General features: G+C 42.5%; 1 protein-coding gene and 1 non-coding gene across 4 annotated transcripts in view; both read right to left on the minus strand.

Moving 5' to 3' along the window:
* Window positions 1-14,635, minus strand: part of Lamp2 (lysosomal associated membrane protein 2) — a 67,672-nt gene that overhangs the window by 40,267 nt on the left and 12,770 nt on the right. The gene's annotated exons all lie outside the window — the stretch shown is intronic.
* LOC123456961 lies at window positions 11,041-11,177 on the minus strand. Its single transcript, XR_006634818.1, has one exon. It is a non-coding gene; the product is annotated as a small nucleolar RNA SNORA2/SNORA34 family (small nucleolar RNA).

Below are 14,635 nucleotides of genomic sequence, written 5' to 3' on the forward strand. Positions count from 1 at the left end.
TTTGGTCAAGACTGGCTGACCAGCAAATCCCAGAGAGCCTCATGTCTCTGCTACTTAACAGCAGGGACTACAAGAGTTTGCCACCATACACAGCTTCTTACCCACGGAACCATCTCCCTGGCCTCCTCTTTAGTTGGTTTTTAAAATACTTTTATTCATTTATGAGAGAGAGAGAATAGGCATGCCAGGGCCTTCAGCCACTGCAAGGGAACTCCAGACACGTGCGTCACCTTGTGCAGCTGGCTTACGTGGGTACTGGGGAATTGAACCTGGGTCCTTTGGCTTTTCAGGCAAATGCCTTAACCAATAAACCATCTCAACCCCCCCCTTTTTTAAAGTAACTGAGGTCAGCAAGAAGCTTGAAAGGAATTTTAAATATTTTTCTTTTTATTATTTTACTTGAGGGGGGGAAGAGGGAGATAGGGAGAAAGAGAAAAGAGAGAAGATGAGTGCCCCAGGGCATCCAGCCACTGCAAACGAACTCCAGACAGATGTGCTACCGTGTGCATCTGGCTTACATGGGTCCTGGGGAATCAAACCTGTGTCCTTTGGCTTTTCAGGCAAACACTGTAACTACTAAGACATCTGTCTAGTCATTGAAAGGAATTTTAAACTCCCATTTCCATCTATTTGTTGGCTGGAGGGATTGCTTAGTGGTTAAGGTGTTTGCTTGCAAAGCCAAAGAACCCAGGTTCAATTCCCCAAAAAGTACATTTGCCAGATGCACAAGGGGGTGCACGCATCTGAAGTTCATTTGCGGTGGCTGGAGGCTCTGGCATGCCCATTCTCTCTCTTTCTCCCCCTTTCTCTGTCAAATAAATAAATATTTTTTTAGAAATAAAATATTTAAAAAAGAAATTTTCTCTTTAAAAATAATGACAAATCAGATAAGTCCATGGTTTAAAACTCTGTTGCAAGCTACATGATCTAGGGTATGTGGGGGTCTTAGAGCCAAGTGATTTTATTCTGCTATGATCAGATGTGAGTTAGTTCTTCTAAGCATGTATATCACGTGTCCAAAGAAGTAGCATCATAAAGGGCTATTAGATCCATAAGAAATAGGTTTATATTTATTAATTTATTTATTGGATTTTTCTAGGCAAGGTCCCACTCTAGCTCAGACTAACCTGGAACTCACGCCATAGTTCCAGGTTGGCCTTGAACTCATGGTGATCTTATACCTCAGTGCTGGGATAAAAGATGTATATCACCATGCCTGGCTAGATTGATCTTTAAAAATGCAAAGTTCACTACTTAAAAGAAAGTAAAATACTCGAAGGCTGGTATGGTGGCGCACACCTTTAATTCCAAAACTCAGGAGGCAGAGGTAAGAGGATCGCCGTGAGTTCAAGGCTACCCTGAGACTACAAAGTGAATTCCAGGTCAGCCTGGGCTACAGTGAGACCCTACCTCAAAAAACCAAAAACTAAAAAAAAATAAAAATAAAAAATAAAATACTTAAAATGTGAACCAAATAATAATAAAGCTGATAAATATTTCACATGGACCCCCCCCCAAATTGTCTTCTAAACACTCAAGCCCTTTAGTGGAGGAAACTTTCAGACTGAAAGACTTTTTTACTTTTCATCTAACTTGAAGCTAATCTACATTTAAGCGTTACCTAAACACTGCCTACTAAACTCAAAAGCCCAAGGCTGCAATATTCCAGTGCAGATGGAGAAAATATACCATTAAATACATCTGTATCATAAATGAGCAACCATTTCAGAATTATCTTCACTATCTCACACATTACCTAAGACATAAGCTGTTTCTGGTCAAGATGGCTGCACACCATTCAATGATATCTGAGCAATCCAGTGTCATCTACAGGTCAGAACAAGCTACAGACTGTAGAAAAAAAAAATCCTAAGAGAAATATGAAGCAGGCATGCCTCAGCAACAGCTTTCCAGCTATACACAAAAGCTTACCTACCATCATGCCTCAAAGACCTGGCTGCCTTTGCAAGCCTAAACACCATGCTGTAACTTACAGTTTCTGGCAATAACTAAGAGCTTTTGAGACCTAGGCAGGGTTTGCTGCGCGCGTGTGTGTGTGTGTGTGTGTGTGTGTGTGTGTGTGTTTTTCAAGGTAGGGTCTCACTCTAGCTCAGGCTGACCTGGAATTCACTATATAGCCTCAGGGTGGACCTGAACTCATGGCAATCCTCCTTCCTCTGCCTCCTGAGTGCTGGGATTAAAGGTGTGTGCCAATACACCCCACTAAAATCCCTCATTTCTGAGCCATTGTTGTATCCCTGAGATAAATCCTACTTCGTCATGATAAATGATATTTTGATATACTGCTGGGCTCAATTTGCTAGTATTCTGTGGTGGAGGTGGTTGTTTATCAAGGCAAGGTCTCACTGTAGCTCAGGCTAACCAGGAACTGTATAGCCCCAGGCTGGCCTAGAACTCATAGTGATCCTTCTACCTCAGCCTCCCAAGTGCTGGGATTAAAGATGTGTGCCACCATACCAGGGATTTTTTTTTTTTTTTTTTTTGTGAGGTAGGGTCTTGCTCTAGTCCAGGCTGACCTGGAATTCACTCTGTTTCACTCTGTCTATAGTCTCAAGGTGGGCTTTAACTCACAGCAATCCTCCTACCTCTGCCTCACAAGTGCTGGGATTAAAAGCGTGTGCTACCTTATGTGGCTTCATGCCCAGGAAATTTGCTAATATTTATTGAGAATTTTTTCCTCTATGCTTATATTGGTCTATAGTTTTCTTTCGTTGTTGTCCTGTTGTCCTTAGACGTTAAAATTAGACTCATAATTACCAGAAGCTGGACAGATTGGAGGGGGAAGGAGGAATGGGGAAATGTTGATCAATGGGTACTGAAATCAATATACAGCTTAATATTTTTTGGGGGGGTGGGGGTTGAGGTAGGGTCTTTCTCTAGCCCAGTGTGACCTGGAATTCACTCTATAGTCTCAGGGTGGCTCTGAAGTCACAGCGATCCTCCTACCTCTGCCTCCCAAGTGCTGGAATTAAAGTTGTGGGCCACCACTCCTGGCTTTTTTTTTTTTTTTTCGAGGCAGGGTCTCATGTATCCCAGCCTGGCCCTGAATTTGCTGTGTATTGAGATAGTCTTGAATTTCTAGTCTGCTTAACTTCATCTCCTGAGTACTAGACTACATTCCCAGCTTATTTAGCCCAATTCTTTTTATTTTGTTCTGTTTTTCAAGGTAGGGTCTTGCTCTACACCAGGCTGATGTGGAATTCACTATGTAGTCTCAGGGTGGCCTTAAACTCAGCAATCCTCCTACCTCAGTATCCCAACTGCTGAGATTAAATCTGTATGCCACCATGCCTGGCTACCTAATTTGTAAAAATTGAAAAATGTGTACACTTTTTGAAAATACATGATACCATCATTATATAAATTTTTTGTTTTATGTACTTTAAAATTAAAATAAAAGGGCCAAAGAGATGATTTAGCAGTTAAGGCACTTGCTTGCCAAGACTATGGCCTGGATTCAATTCCTTAGGGTCCACATAAAGCCAAATGCACAAAGTGGCGCATGTGTCTTGAGTTTATTTGCAGTGGCAAGAGGCCCTGGCACTGTCTTGCTCATGTGCATGTGCTTGCTCTCGCTCTCTTTCCCACCCCCCTTGCAAATAAATAAATAATTTTTTGAGGTAGGGTCTCAACCCTCTAGCCCAGGCTGACCTGGAATTCACTCTGTACTCTCAGGGTGGCCTCGAACTCACAGTGATCCTCCTACCTCTGCCTCCCAAGTGCTGGGATTAAAGGTGTGTGCCACCACGCCCGGCAATAAAAATATTTTTTTAAAAGATTAAGTAAAATGCTTCTTGTTTTCCATCTCTCGAGAACCTCCTTAATATTTTTTATATTTTATTTATTCATTTATTTAAGAGAAAGAAAGAGGAGAGGGGAAGAGAGAGAGAGAATGGCCACCCTAGGGCCTATAGCCATGGCAAACAAACTCAAGACATACACACCACCTTGTGCACCTGGCTTATGTGGGGACTAGGGAATTGAACCTGGGTCCTTAGGCTTTGCAGGCAAGTGCCTTAACCACTAAGCAATCTCTCCATCCCTATTTAATAATTTATTCATTTATTCGCAAGCAGAGAAAGAGAGAATGGCAATAGCTGGGCCTCTTGCCACTGCAAACACCAACTGTATGTGCCACTTTATGCAGCTGGCTTTACTTGGGTACTAGAGGACTGAACCTGGGGTGGCAGGCTTTGCAAGCAAGTACCTTTAACCACTGAGCCATATATCCAGCCCACATCCTGATTTCTAACAATATAGATCAATTTTATCTGTTTGTCAACTTGATATAAATTGAAATATTTACTCTTATGTGTGGCATCCTTCACTCAATAATATGGCCTGTGAGAATCACCCATGAGCTGTGTAACTGCAGTTTATTAATTCTACTATTGTACAGCTTTTCATTATTGAGTGAATACTACACTACTTATCTATGATAGTACTGATAAATATCTGGATAGTTCCCACTTGTGATCTATTATAAATGTTGTTATAAATATAAACATTTTTTCATGTACTGGTAAGCTTGTGAATACTGGGCATTTTAAAAAATATTTTGCCGGGCTAGAGAGATGGCTTAGCTGTTAAGTGCTTGCCTGTGAAGCCTAAGGACCCCGGTTCAAGGTTCGATTCCCCAGGACTCACATTAGCCAGATGCACAAGAGGGCGCACGCATCTGGACTTCGTTTGCAGTGGCTGGAAGCCCTGGCACATCCATTCTTTCCCTCTCTCTCTCCTTCTCTCCCTCTCTCTCTCTCTCTGCCCCCCCCCCCCCCCCGCCTCTTTGGCTGTCGCTCTCAAATAAATAAATAAAATTAAAAAAAATATTTTGTCAACTGTGGTGGCATGTCTTTAATCCTAGCACTCAGGAGACAGAGGTAGAAGGATCACCATGAGTTTGAGGCCACCCTGGGACTATAGAGTGAGTTACAGGTCAGCCTGGGCTAGAGTGAGACCCTACCTTCAAAAACAAATAAACAAAAATGTTTATTTCTTTGAGAGTGAAAGAAGGGGGAGCACTTGGGCTTCTTGTCACTGCAAACAAACTCCAAATGTATGTGCCAATTTGTATATCTGGCTTTATGTTGAGAATTGTGGAATCAAACCTGGGTCAGAAAGCTTTGCAAACAAGCATCTTTAACTGCTGACCCATCTCTCCTGCACAGAATATTGGGTTTTTATCTAGGAATGAGTTTGGGGTTCAAAGGATATGCAATATGACCCACTATGGTTTGATTTGGTCTTGTTGCTGAGGAGGTGCGTTATTTTTTGGTATGCTTCTGATGGTTTTCTTGGGTTTTGTTTTGCTTGGACAGTGTCTTCGTATGTATCTCAGAATGGCCTTGAACTCACTATGTATCTCAGGTTGGCCTGGAACTCATGATCATACTACCTGGGATTACAGGCATGCCTCACACCACATATGGCCCCATTATGTTTCCTTTTTTTTTTTTAAGGTTTAAAGAGACTTCATTCAATTAAGAGAAGGAAAAGGCTGGGTGTGGTGGCACATGCCTTTGATCCCAGCACTAGGGAGGCCATGGTAGGAGGATCGCTGAGATGGGGGCTAGCCTGCGACTCCACATAGTAAATTCCATGTCACCCTGGACTAGAGCAAGACTGTACCTCAAAAAACCAAACCAAACCAAAACAAAAATACAGACAGTTCCTGCCAATGAGAAAGCAGAAAGGTATAAAACCCGCCCCCATTGTGTTTTCAATAAATTCCTTGTATGTTTTGGGTTTTTTGTTTGTTTGTTTGTTTTGTTTTTTTGTTTTTGTTTGTTTTTTTTTTTTTTGGTTTTTCGAGGTAGGGTCTCACTCTGGTCCAGGCTGACCTGGAATTAACTCTGTAGTCTCAGGGTGGCCTCTGCCTCCCAAGTGCTGGGATTAAAGGTGTGCGCCACCACGCCTGGCTCCTTGTATGTTTAAAATTCATCTGATTTGGGGGCTGAAAAGATGGCTCAATGGTTTTGCCTGCAAAACCTAACTAAAGTTCAATTCCCCAGTACCCACACAAATCCAGATGCACAAAGTGGAGCATGAATCTGGAGTTTGTTTGCAGTGGCTAGAGTAATGGTTTGCCCATTCTGTCTGTCTCTCTCTCTCTCTCTCTCTCTCTCTCTCTCTGCTTACAAGCAAATAAATAAGTAAAACTTTAAAAAATCCATCTGATTTTATTTTTTTATTTTATTTTTTTATTTCTCTTGCTTGCAATTGAGAATGTGGACTGAAGCTAGGCATGGTGATACATGCCTATAATCCTAGCACTTGGGGGGCTGAGGCAGAAAGATCACAAGTTTAAGACCAACCTGGGCTAGTAAACTCTGTCTCAAAGAAGAGAACCTGGCTTAGTACGCTATATATATGTATATATTTTTTTTCAGCAGCCATTTTCTCCACAGAGCAGACATACTGCATCTCTCTCCACACATTTCCATATATTTTATACTACCTTGAATTATTTGGATTTTCTTAACTTTCCCAACATTTTTTATTACATGGGTAAATGAACTAAACAGATTTCTAAAATGAAGAAACACAAGTGGCCAATAAAAACAGGGGGAAAAATCTGGACATGGTGGCACACACCTTTAATCCCAGCATTGGGAGGCAGAGGTAGGAGGATTACCATGAGTTCAAGGCCACTCTGACACTACATAGTGAATTCTAGGTCAGCCTGGGCTACAGTGAGACCCTACCTCGACAAACCAAAAGTTTTTTTTTTTTAATTTATTTATTTATTTACTTGAGAGCGACAGACACAGAGAGAAAGACAGATAGAGGAAGAGAGAGAGAATGGGCGCGCCAGGGCTTCCAGCCTCTGCAAACGAACTCCAGACGCGTGCGCCCCCTTGTGCATCTGGCTAACGTGGGACCTGGGGAACCGAGCCTCGAACCGGGGTCCTTAGGCTTCACAGGCAAGCGCTTAACCGCTAAGCCATCTCTCCAGCCCAAACCAAAAGTTTAACATCATTACCCCTTAGGGAAATGCAAATCAAAGTTATTTTATGCCAATAAATCCTGTCTCTCCTACTGTCAAACGCTCCAAAACAGCAGCTCTGAACTGTCACTTCACAACAAACAGCCTTGGAAAGTCATGTATATAGCAGGTAATTTGTCAGAAATAAAGTGCCAAAATCTGGGAATAAACGAAATATATGGATAAGGAACCCATTTTGCTAATGTTTGTGTCAATCATTTCAATTCCAATGATCCCTTAATCACATGGTATTATCAATGTTGTGGTCCCTAGCAGTGTGTCATTTATATGAATGTCATCTATCATGGATGTTATGGTAGAGGAGACGAGGTATATTACTTTTCCTCTATCTCCTATCATTCTGAGTAGTTCTGAATATATACTGATTATATCAACCAGAATATAGCCTGCAACATAGACTTGAAATATAGCTTACTCTAATTACAGAAAGGCTAGTCCTTTTGTGATTCTAAATCATGAACCTATCAGTGTTCTGACATGCCCCTCATGCCAGTTTTCAATAAACCATGACAGCATTTTCAAGCTAGAAATAAAGCTTTTCCCACAAGGTAAGATTACAATGGAAATATTTCATTTGAGTAGAAAGTCTCCAGCAAGAAATTTCAACACTTGCTGCTACACATATTTTAGAATGGCAAAACTATTTTGTTTTATTTTTCTTTTTTCATTTTTTGAGGTAGGGCCTTGCTCTAGCCCAGGCTGACCTGGAATTCATTATGTAGTTTCAGGGTGGCCTTGAACTCATAGCAATCCTCCTACCTCTGCCTCCTGAGTACGAGGCATGCACCACCGCTCCCAGCTAGAATGGCCAAACTATTTTAAAGGCCTATTTAAAGCCTATTTAAATTCTACAGGTGAATATATCATAGAATATGTGATTACATAGCTGAGAGTTTATTCTCTTCTTTTAAATTTATTATCTTCTTTTTTCTTATTTATTTACTAGAGACAGACAGAAGGGGAGAGAGAGAGAATTGGGCACACCAGGGCATCTATCCACTGCAAATGAACTCCAGATACATGTGACACCATGTGCATTTGGCTTACATGGGACCTGGAGAATTGAACCTGGGTCCTTATGCTTCGCAGGCAAGTGCCTTAAATGCTAAGCCATCTCTCCAGCCCAAGAGTTTATTCTCAAAAGTAAAGGCCAAGCCGGGCATGGTGGCGCACGCCTTTAATCCCAGCACTTGGGAGGCAGAGGTAGGAGGATTGCCATGAGTTCAAGGCCACCCTGAGACTACAGAGTTAATTCCAGGTCAGCCTGGACCAGAGTGAGACCCTACCTCAAAAAACCAAAAAAAAAAAAAAAAAAAAGTAAAGGCCATGCCTCAAAACCATCGTTCTCAAATTCAATTACCTTCTCAATCCTGTTATCCAAAAACGTTACTTATAGGTTCTTTAGGAACTCGGGCATTTCTCCAAGCATGGGACACTGCAAAAGTGGCTAAGTTTTTACCAGTCTGCTTGATCCAAAGTGTACCTGAAAAGCATGCCCTCAGAAACAAAACTGGAGGAGGAGGGAGAAGGTACTGCTAGTAATGAACTCCATAAACCATTGATAGTAATCTAAGAAAAAAAACATAATGGGGTAATTAAGAGCAGCCATCTGTGGAATTCAAAAGCTAGAATTCAAATCAGGCAGTCAAGTTTACTAGCCAGAAGTTTTGGGCAAGCTATTCTTATTGAGAATTGCAGTGTGGGTTTGTCTAACAGTGTTTTCCATAGCAGGTAAACGTTTCAGAGCTAAGTTTACAAGCCTTTCTTTTAGAGAACCGGGCTTGGTGGTGCATGTCTTTAATCTCAGCATTCAGGAAGCAGAGTTAGGAGGACTGCTGTGAGTTCAAGGCCAGCCTGAGACCACTCAGTGAATTCCAGGTTATCCTAGGCTCCAACCAGACCCTACCACAACCCCCCAAAAATAATCTACTCCATATGGCTGCCAGCTTATGCTTAAAGGCTGGCTGCAGCTGTTTTAGTTAGCATATTGTCATTAACACTGCTATATAGTGGGAGAATGGCTGGCTGTGGTGGCACACACCTTCATTTCCAGCATTCAGGTAACAGAGATAGGAGAATTACTGTGAGACTGAGGCCAGGCTGGGACTACAGAGTGAGTTCCAGGTCAACCTGGACTACAGTGAGACCCTGCATCAAAAGGGGGAGTCTGGAAAGATGGCTTAGCAGTTAAAGTGCTTCCCTGCAAAACCTAAGGATCCAGGTTTGGCTCCCCAGTACCCACGTAATCCAGATGCACATGGTGGTGCATGTGGCTAGAGTTTGTTTGCAGTGGCTAAAGGCCCTTCTGCACCCATTCTCTCCCTCCATCTTACTCACTCTCTCAATAAATTAATAAATAAAAACAATGAGATACTAAAAAGGGAGGGGGCTGGAGAGATGGCTTAGCGGTTAAGGCACTTTCCTGCAAAGCCAAAGGAGCTAGATTCCATTCCCCAGGACCCAAGTAAAGCCAGATGCACTGGACGTGGTGGCGTATGCCTTTAATCCCAGCACTTGGGAGGTAGAGGTAAGAGGACTGCCTTGAGTTTGAGGCCAGCCTGACACTACATAGTTAATCCCAGGTCAGCCTGGGCCAGAGTGAAACCCTAACTCGTAAAACTAAAAAACAAACCTAAAGCCACATGCACAAGTGGTGCATGTGTCTGGAGTTTGTTTGCAGAGGCCCCAATACACGCATTCTCTCTCTCTATCTATCTACCTCTTTCTCTCTCTCTTTAAAATAAAATTAAAAATAAATAAATATTTTAAAAAATAAACAAGAGCTGGAGAGATGGCTTAGAGGTTAAGGCACTTACCGACAAAGCCAGAGGACCCAGGTTCAAGTCCATATTACCCATATAAACCAGATGCACATGGTGGTGCGTAAGTCTGGAGTTCATCTGCAGTGGCTGGAGGACACAGCATACCCATTCTTTCTCTCTCTCAAATAAATCAAATTAAAAATATTTTTAACATAAACAGGCGCCTTTAATCCCAGCACTCTGGTAGGCAGAGGTAGGAGGATCGCCATGAGTTCAAGGCCACCCTGAGACTACATAGTGAATTCCAGGTCAGCCTGGGGCTAGACTGAGACCCTACCTCCAAAAACCAAAAACCAAAAACAAAAAAAAAAAAAAAAAACCAACAAACAAAAAAAAAAAAAAAACAAAAAAAAAAAAAAAAAAAAGAGGGGTTAAGCCAGCGTGGTGGCGCACACCTTTAGTCCCAGCACTTGGGAAGCAGAGGTAGGAGGACCACTGTGAGTTTGAGGCCACCCTGAGCCTAGAGAGTGAACTCCAGGTCAGCCTGAGCTAGAGTGAGTCCCTATCTTGAAACACCAATTTAAAGAAAAAGGAGGGGCTTGAGATATGGCTTAGCAGTTAAGGTTCTTACCTATGAAGCCTAAGGACCCAGGTTCAATTCCCCAGTACACACATAAACCAGATGCGCAAGGTGGCACTTGTGTCTGGGGTTCATTTGCAGTGGCTAGAGGCCCTCACACACCCATTCATTCTCTTTCTCTCTCCCCAACATATAAAAATATTTTTTAAACTAAAGAAAAAACTGAGAGTTGTGGTGAAGAGACAGCTTAGCAGATAAGGCGTTTGCCTGTAAAGCCAAAGGACCTCAGTTCAGTTCCCCAGGACCCATGTAAGCCAGATGCACAAGGTGGCACATGCATCTGGAGTTCATTTGCAGTTGGAAGCCCTGGCACACCCATTCTCTCTCTGTCTTTCTCAATCTCTTCCTCCCCCTTATAAATAGATAAAAATAAAATATTTAAAAAACAGAATTTATTTAAGAAAACAACAGGGCATATCCTACAACGAGAGCACTCGGGAGCCTCAGGCTGTGTGACTGCCACGATTTTAAGGCCACCCTGGACTATACACATGAGTTCCAAGCCAGCCTAAGCAACAAAGTGAGATCTTCAAAAACAAAATAAAACAACATAAAAAGGACATAGAGGCACACTGCATCTAGTTACAGGGTTTTGTTTTTTTTTTTATGTCAGATATTTCTTTCTAATGAATTGCCCATTGCATTTCCAAGTTTCTGAAATGGTGAACAGACCATAGAGAGACATTTCTCTAGGCTCCTGTTTGAAAGCAGCAGCTTCAGCAAATTGCTAGCCTTGATTCAGGGCCAATCTATTCTTCTCTGTTTACTGCTGTCTTTCCCACAGGTTTGTCAGGTTAGCTCTTCTCCCCTTTTAAAATTACTAATATATGAGGGGCATGGTAGTGCACGCCTTTCATCCCAACACTATGGTAGCAGAAGTAGGTAGGTCAGCCTGGGCTACAGCAAGACTCTACCTCAAAAACAATCCTAATATAGGTTTATTTGCTATTCAGTTGCTTACAAATACGAGTTTAAGGTATAAATCAGACATGTGGAGAGAGACATTTAGAATTATAAAACACAGGGGGTTGGGTGTGGTGGTGCATGTCTTTTGTCCCAGCACTCAGGAGGCAAAGTTAAGAGGATCACTGTGAATTAGAGGCCAGCCTGGGACTTCATAATGAATTCCAGGTCATCCTGGGCTATAGTGTGACCCTACCTTGAAAAAAAAGAAATCAAGGCCAAGTGTAGTGGCTCTCACCTTTAATCCCAGCACTGGGGAGGCAGAGGTTGGAGGATCACTGTAAGTTCAAGGCCACCCTGAGACTACATAGTGAAGCCAGGTCAGCCTGAGCTAGAGTGAGACCCCACCTAAAAAAATGGGGGGAGGGCTGGAGGGATGGCTTAGCAGTTCGGGTATTTGACTGCAAAGCCAAAGGATCCAAGTTTGATTCCCCAGGACCCACATTAGCCAGATGCACAAGAGGGCACAGGTGTCTGGAGTTCATTTGCAGTGGCTGGAGGCCCTGGCGCACCCATTCTTTCTTTCTTTCTCTCTATTAAATTAATTAATTAATTAAAAAAGAAAAAAAAATAACAAAAAAAATTGAATTCCCAGCCGGGTGTGGTGGCACACACATTTAATCCCAGCACTCAGGAGGCAGAGGTAGGAGGACTGCTGTGAGTTCAAGGCCACCCTGAGACTAAATAATGAATTCCAGGTCAGCCTGGGCTAGAGTGAGACCCTACCTCGAAAAAAAAAAAATTGAATTCCCCAGTACCCATACAAAGGCAAATGCACAAAGTGAACATGTACAAATGAAATGTGCATTCATTTGTTAAACGCCCTGATGCAGGCATTCATATTCTCAATCTCTCTCTCTTCCTTGCAAATAATTTTTTAGAGAAAAAAAAAGCTGGAGAGATGTCTCAGTAGTTAAGGCACTTGCCTGCAAAGCTTAAGGACACAGGTAGGATTCCTCAGTACCCATATAAAACCAGATGCACTAGGTAGCACATGCATCTGGAGTTTGTTTACAGTGGCTAAAGGCCCTGGTATGTCCATTCTCTTTCTCTCTCTCCCTCTCAAATAAATATAAATTTTTTTAATACTGAAAAAAAAGGTGTTTTTTTTCCTTTTTTAGTTTTTTGAGGTAGGGTCTCACTCTAGCCCAGGCTGACCTGGAATTCCATTTGTAGTCTGAGGCTAGTCTTGAACTCATAGATCCTCCCACCTCTGCCTTCCATGTGCTGGAATTAAAAAGGTGAGCCACAATGCCTGGCTTTGAAATTAATATTTAAAAAAAAAAACATGGATTTGGGCTGTAGAGATGGCTTAGCTGTTAGGCACTTGTCTGCAAAGCCTGAAGAACCAGGTTTGATTCTCCAGTACCCACATAAGCAAGATGTACAAGGTGGCTCCTGCTTATGGAGTTCATTTGCAGTAGCTAGAGGCCCTGTGGACCCATTCTCTCTACCTGCCTCTTACTCTCTCTCTCTCATAAATAAATAAATATCTTTTAAAAAACACAGGGGCTGGAGAGATGGCTTAGCAGTTAAGCGCTTGCCTGTGAAGCCTAAGGACCCCGGTTCAAGGCTCGATTCCCCAGGAGCCACGTTAGCCAGATGCACAAGGGGGCGCACACGTCTGGAGTTCGTTTGCAGTGGCTGGAGACCCTGGCGCGCCCATTCTCTCTCTCTCTCTGCCTCTTTCTCTCTCTGTCTGTCACTCTCAAATAAATAAATAAACATTTTTTTAAAAGTACCCCAAGGTGATACCCTCCCTCCCCCCCCCAACTTAAAAAAAAACACAGCACTAGAGAGGTAGAAGCAGGTAGAATGCCATTGAGTTCAAGTCTTCCCTGAGAGTGTACAGTGAATTCCAGGTCAGCCTGGGCTAGAGTGAGACCCTACCATGAAACACAAGAAGAAAGAAAGAAAGAAAGGAGGGAGGGAGGGAGGGAGGGAGGGAGGGAGGGAGGGAGGGAGGGAGGGAGGGAGGGAGGGAGGAAAGAAAGAGGGAAGGAAGGAAGGAAGGATAGATAGAAAGAAGGAGGGAGGGAGGGAGGGAGGGAGGGAGGGAGGGAGGGAAGGAAGGAAGGAAGGAAGGAAGGAAGGAAGGAAGGAAGGAAGGAAGGAAGGAAGGAAGGAGAGGAAAGAAGGAAAGAGAGGGAGGGAGGGAGGGAGGGAAGAAAGAGACAGACAGGAGGGAGGGAGAGTGGGTGGGTGGAGGGAGGGCAGGGAGGGGGGATGAAAGAAGGAAGGAAAGACTATAGAGTAAAGAAAGAAGGCTGCAGTGGCAGCTAACGATCTGGGTTCAATTCCCTAGTACCCACATAAAGAGAGACTCAAAGAATAGTGCATGCATCTAAAGTTCATCTGCAGTGGCAAGAGCCCCGGCATGTGCACACCTCTCTCTCTCCCTCTCATTTCAAATAAATATATAGGAAATGAAAATTATAAAACACAGTTTGAGGCCACAAAATGACTTAGAGTTGTAAAGTCAGGGAGTAAGGAAACAAGACTGACTTCAAGTCATGGAAAGTATTCATTGTGAAGTGTTTGGCAGGCCTGTACAGGTTTTGTGTTTTTTTTTTGTTGTTGTTGTTGTTTTTTTGTTTCTGTTTTTGTTTTTTGTTTTTTTTTTTGCAATGCACTAGTGAACCAACAAGTATTCATAAAGAACACATTTAGAACTGCAGGGTTTCTGGTCACTTTAATATGAAATTAAGAACTGGAAGAATAGCCTTCCTGAACCACAGGTCAGTTAAGTTAGCTCTAGCACTGAAATGTTTGATCACAGAAAAATCCACTCAAAGATACAGTGAAGAAAGGCACACACATAGGAAATATTTAAGTATTTATAATTTATCAGAAATGGTAACCAGTAATTAATGGACTACTGACAAGCCTGTCCTTTCAAGAATCTCCACTGCAGCTAGGGCTATGACAGAAACTTTAAGTCAATGTTAGCAGTTAAACAAAATATGGCAAGGCTATAGCCAAACCTCAGTGCACACATTTTCTTTTTCAAGTAGCCCTCAGCAGAGATAATGGTTCTTTGAGAAAACCTACCTTGCCTCACCAAGGACTTCCTAGATCTCTACATCAACCCTCATTACTATACAGCTCTATCTGAAGGTAACAGACTAGAATTATTACATGGGATTATATTTTCTGAACCTGGTCTATAATTACCTGCAATCTTAGCACTGACTTCTTTTTTTTTTTACTTTTTTGGTTATTTATTAAGAGCGGGAGTAGGGA

The sequence above is a fragment of the Jaculus jaculus genome, chromosome X (genome assembly GCF_020740685.1).
Source record: "Jaculus jaculus isolate mJacJac1 chromosome X, mJacJac1.mat.Y.cur, whole genome shotgun sequence".
NCBI lineage: Eukaryota > Metazoa > Chordata > Mammalia > Rodentia > Dipodidae > Jaculus > Jaculus jaculus.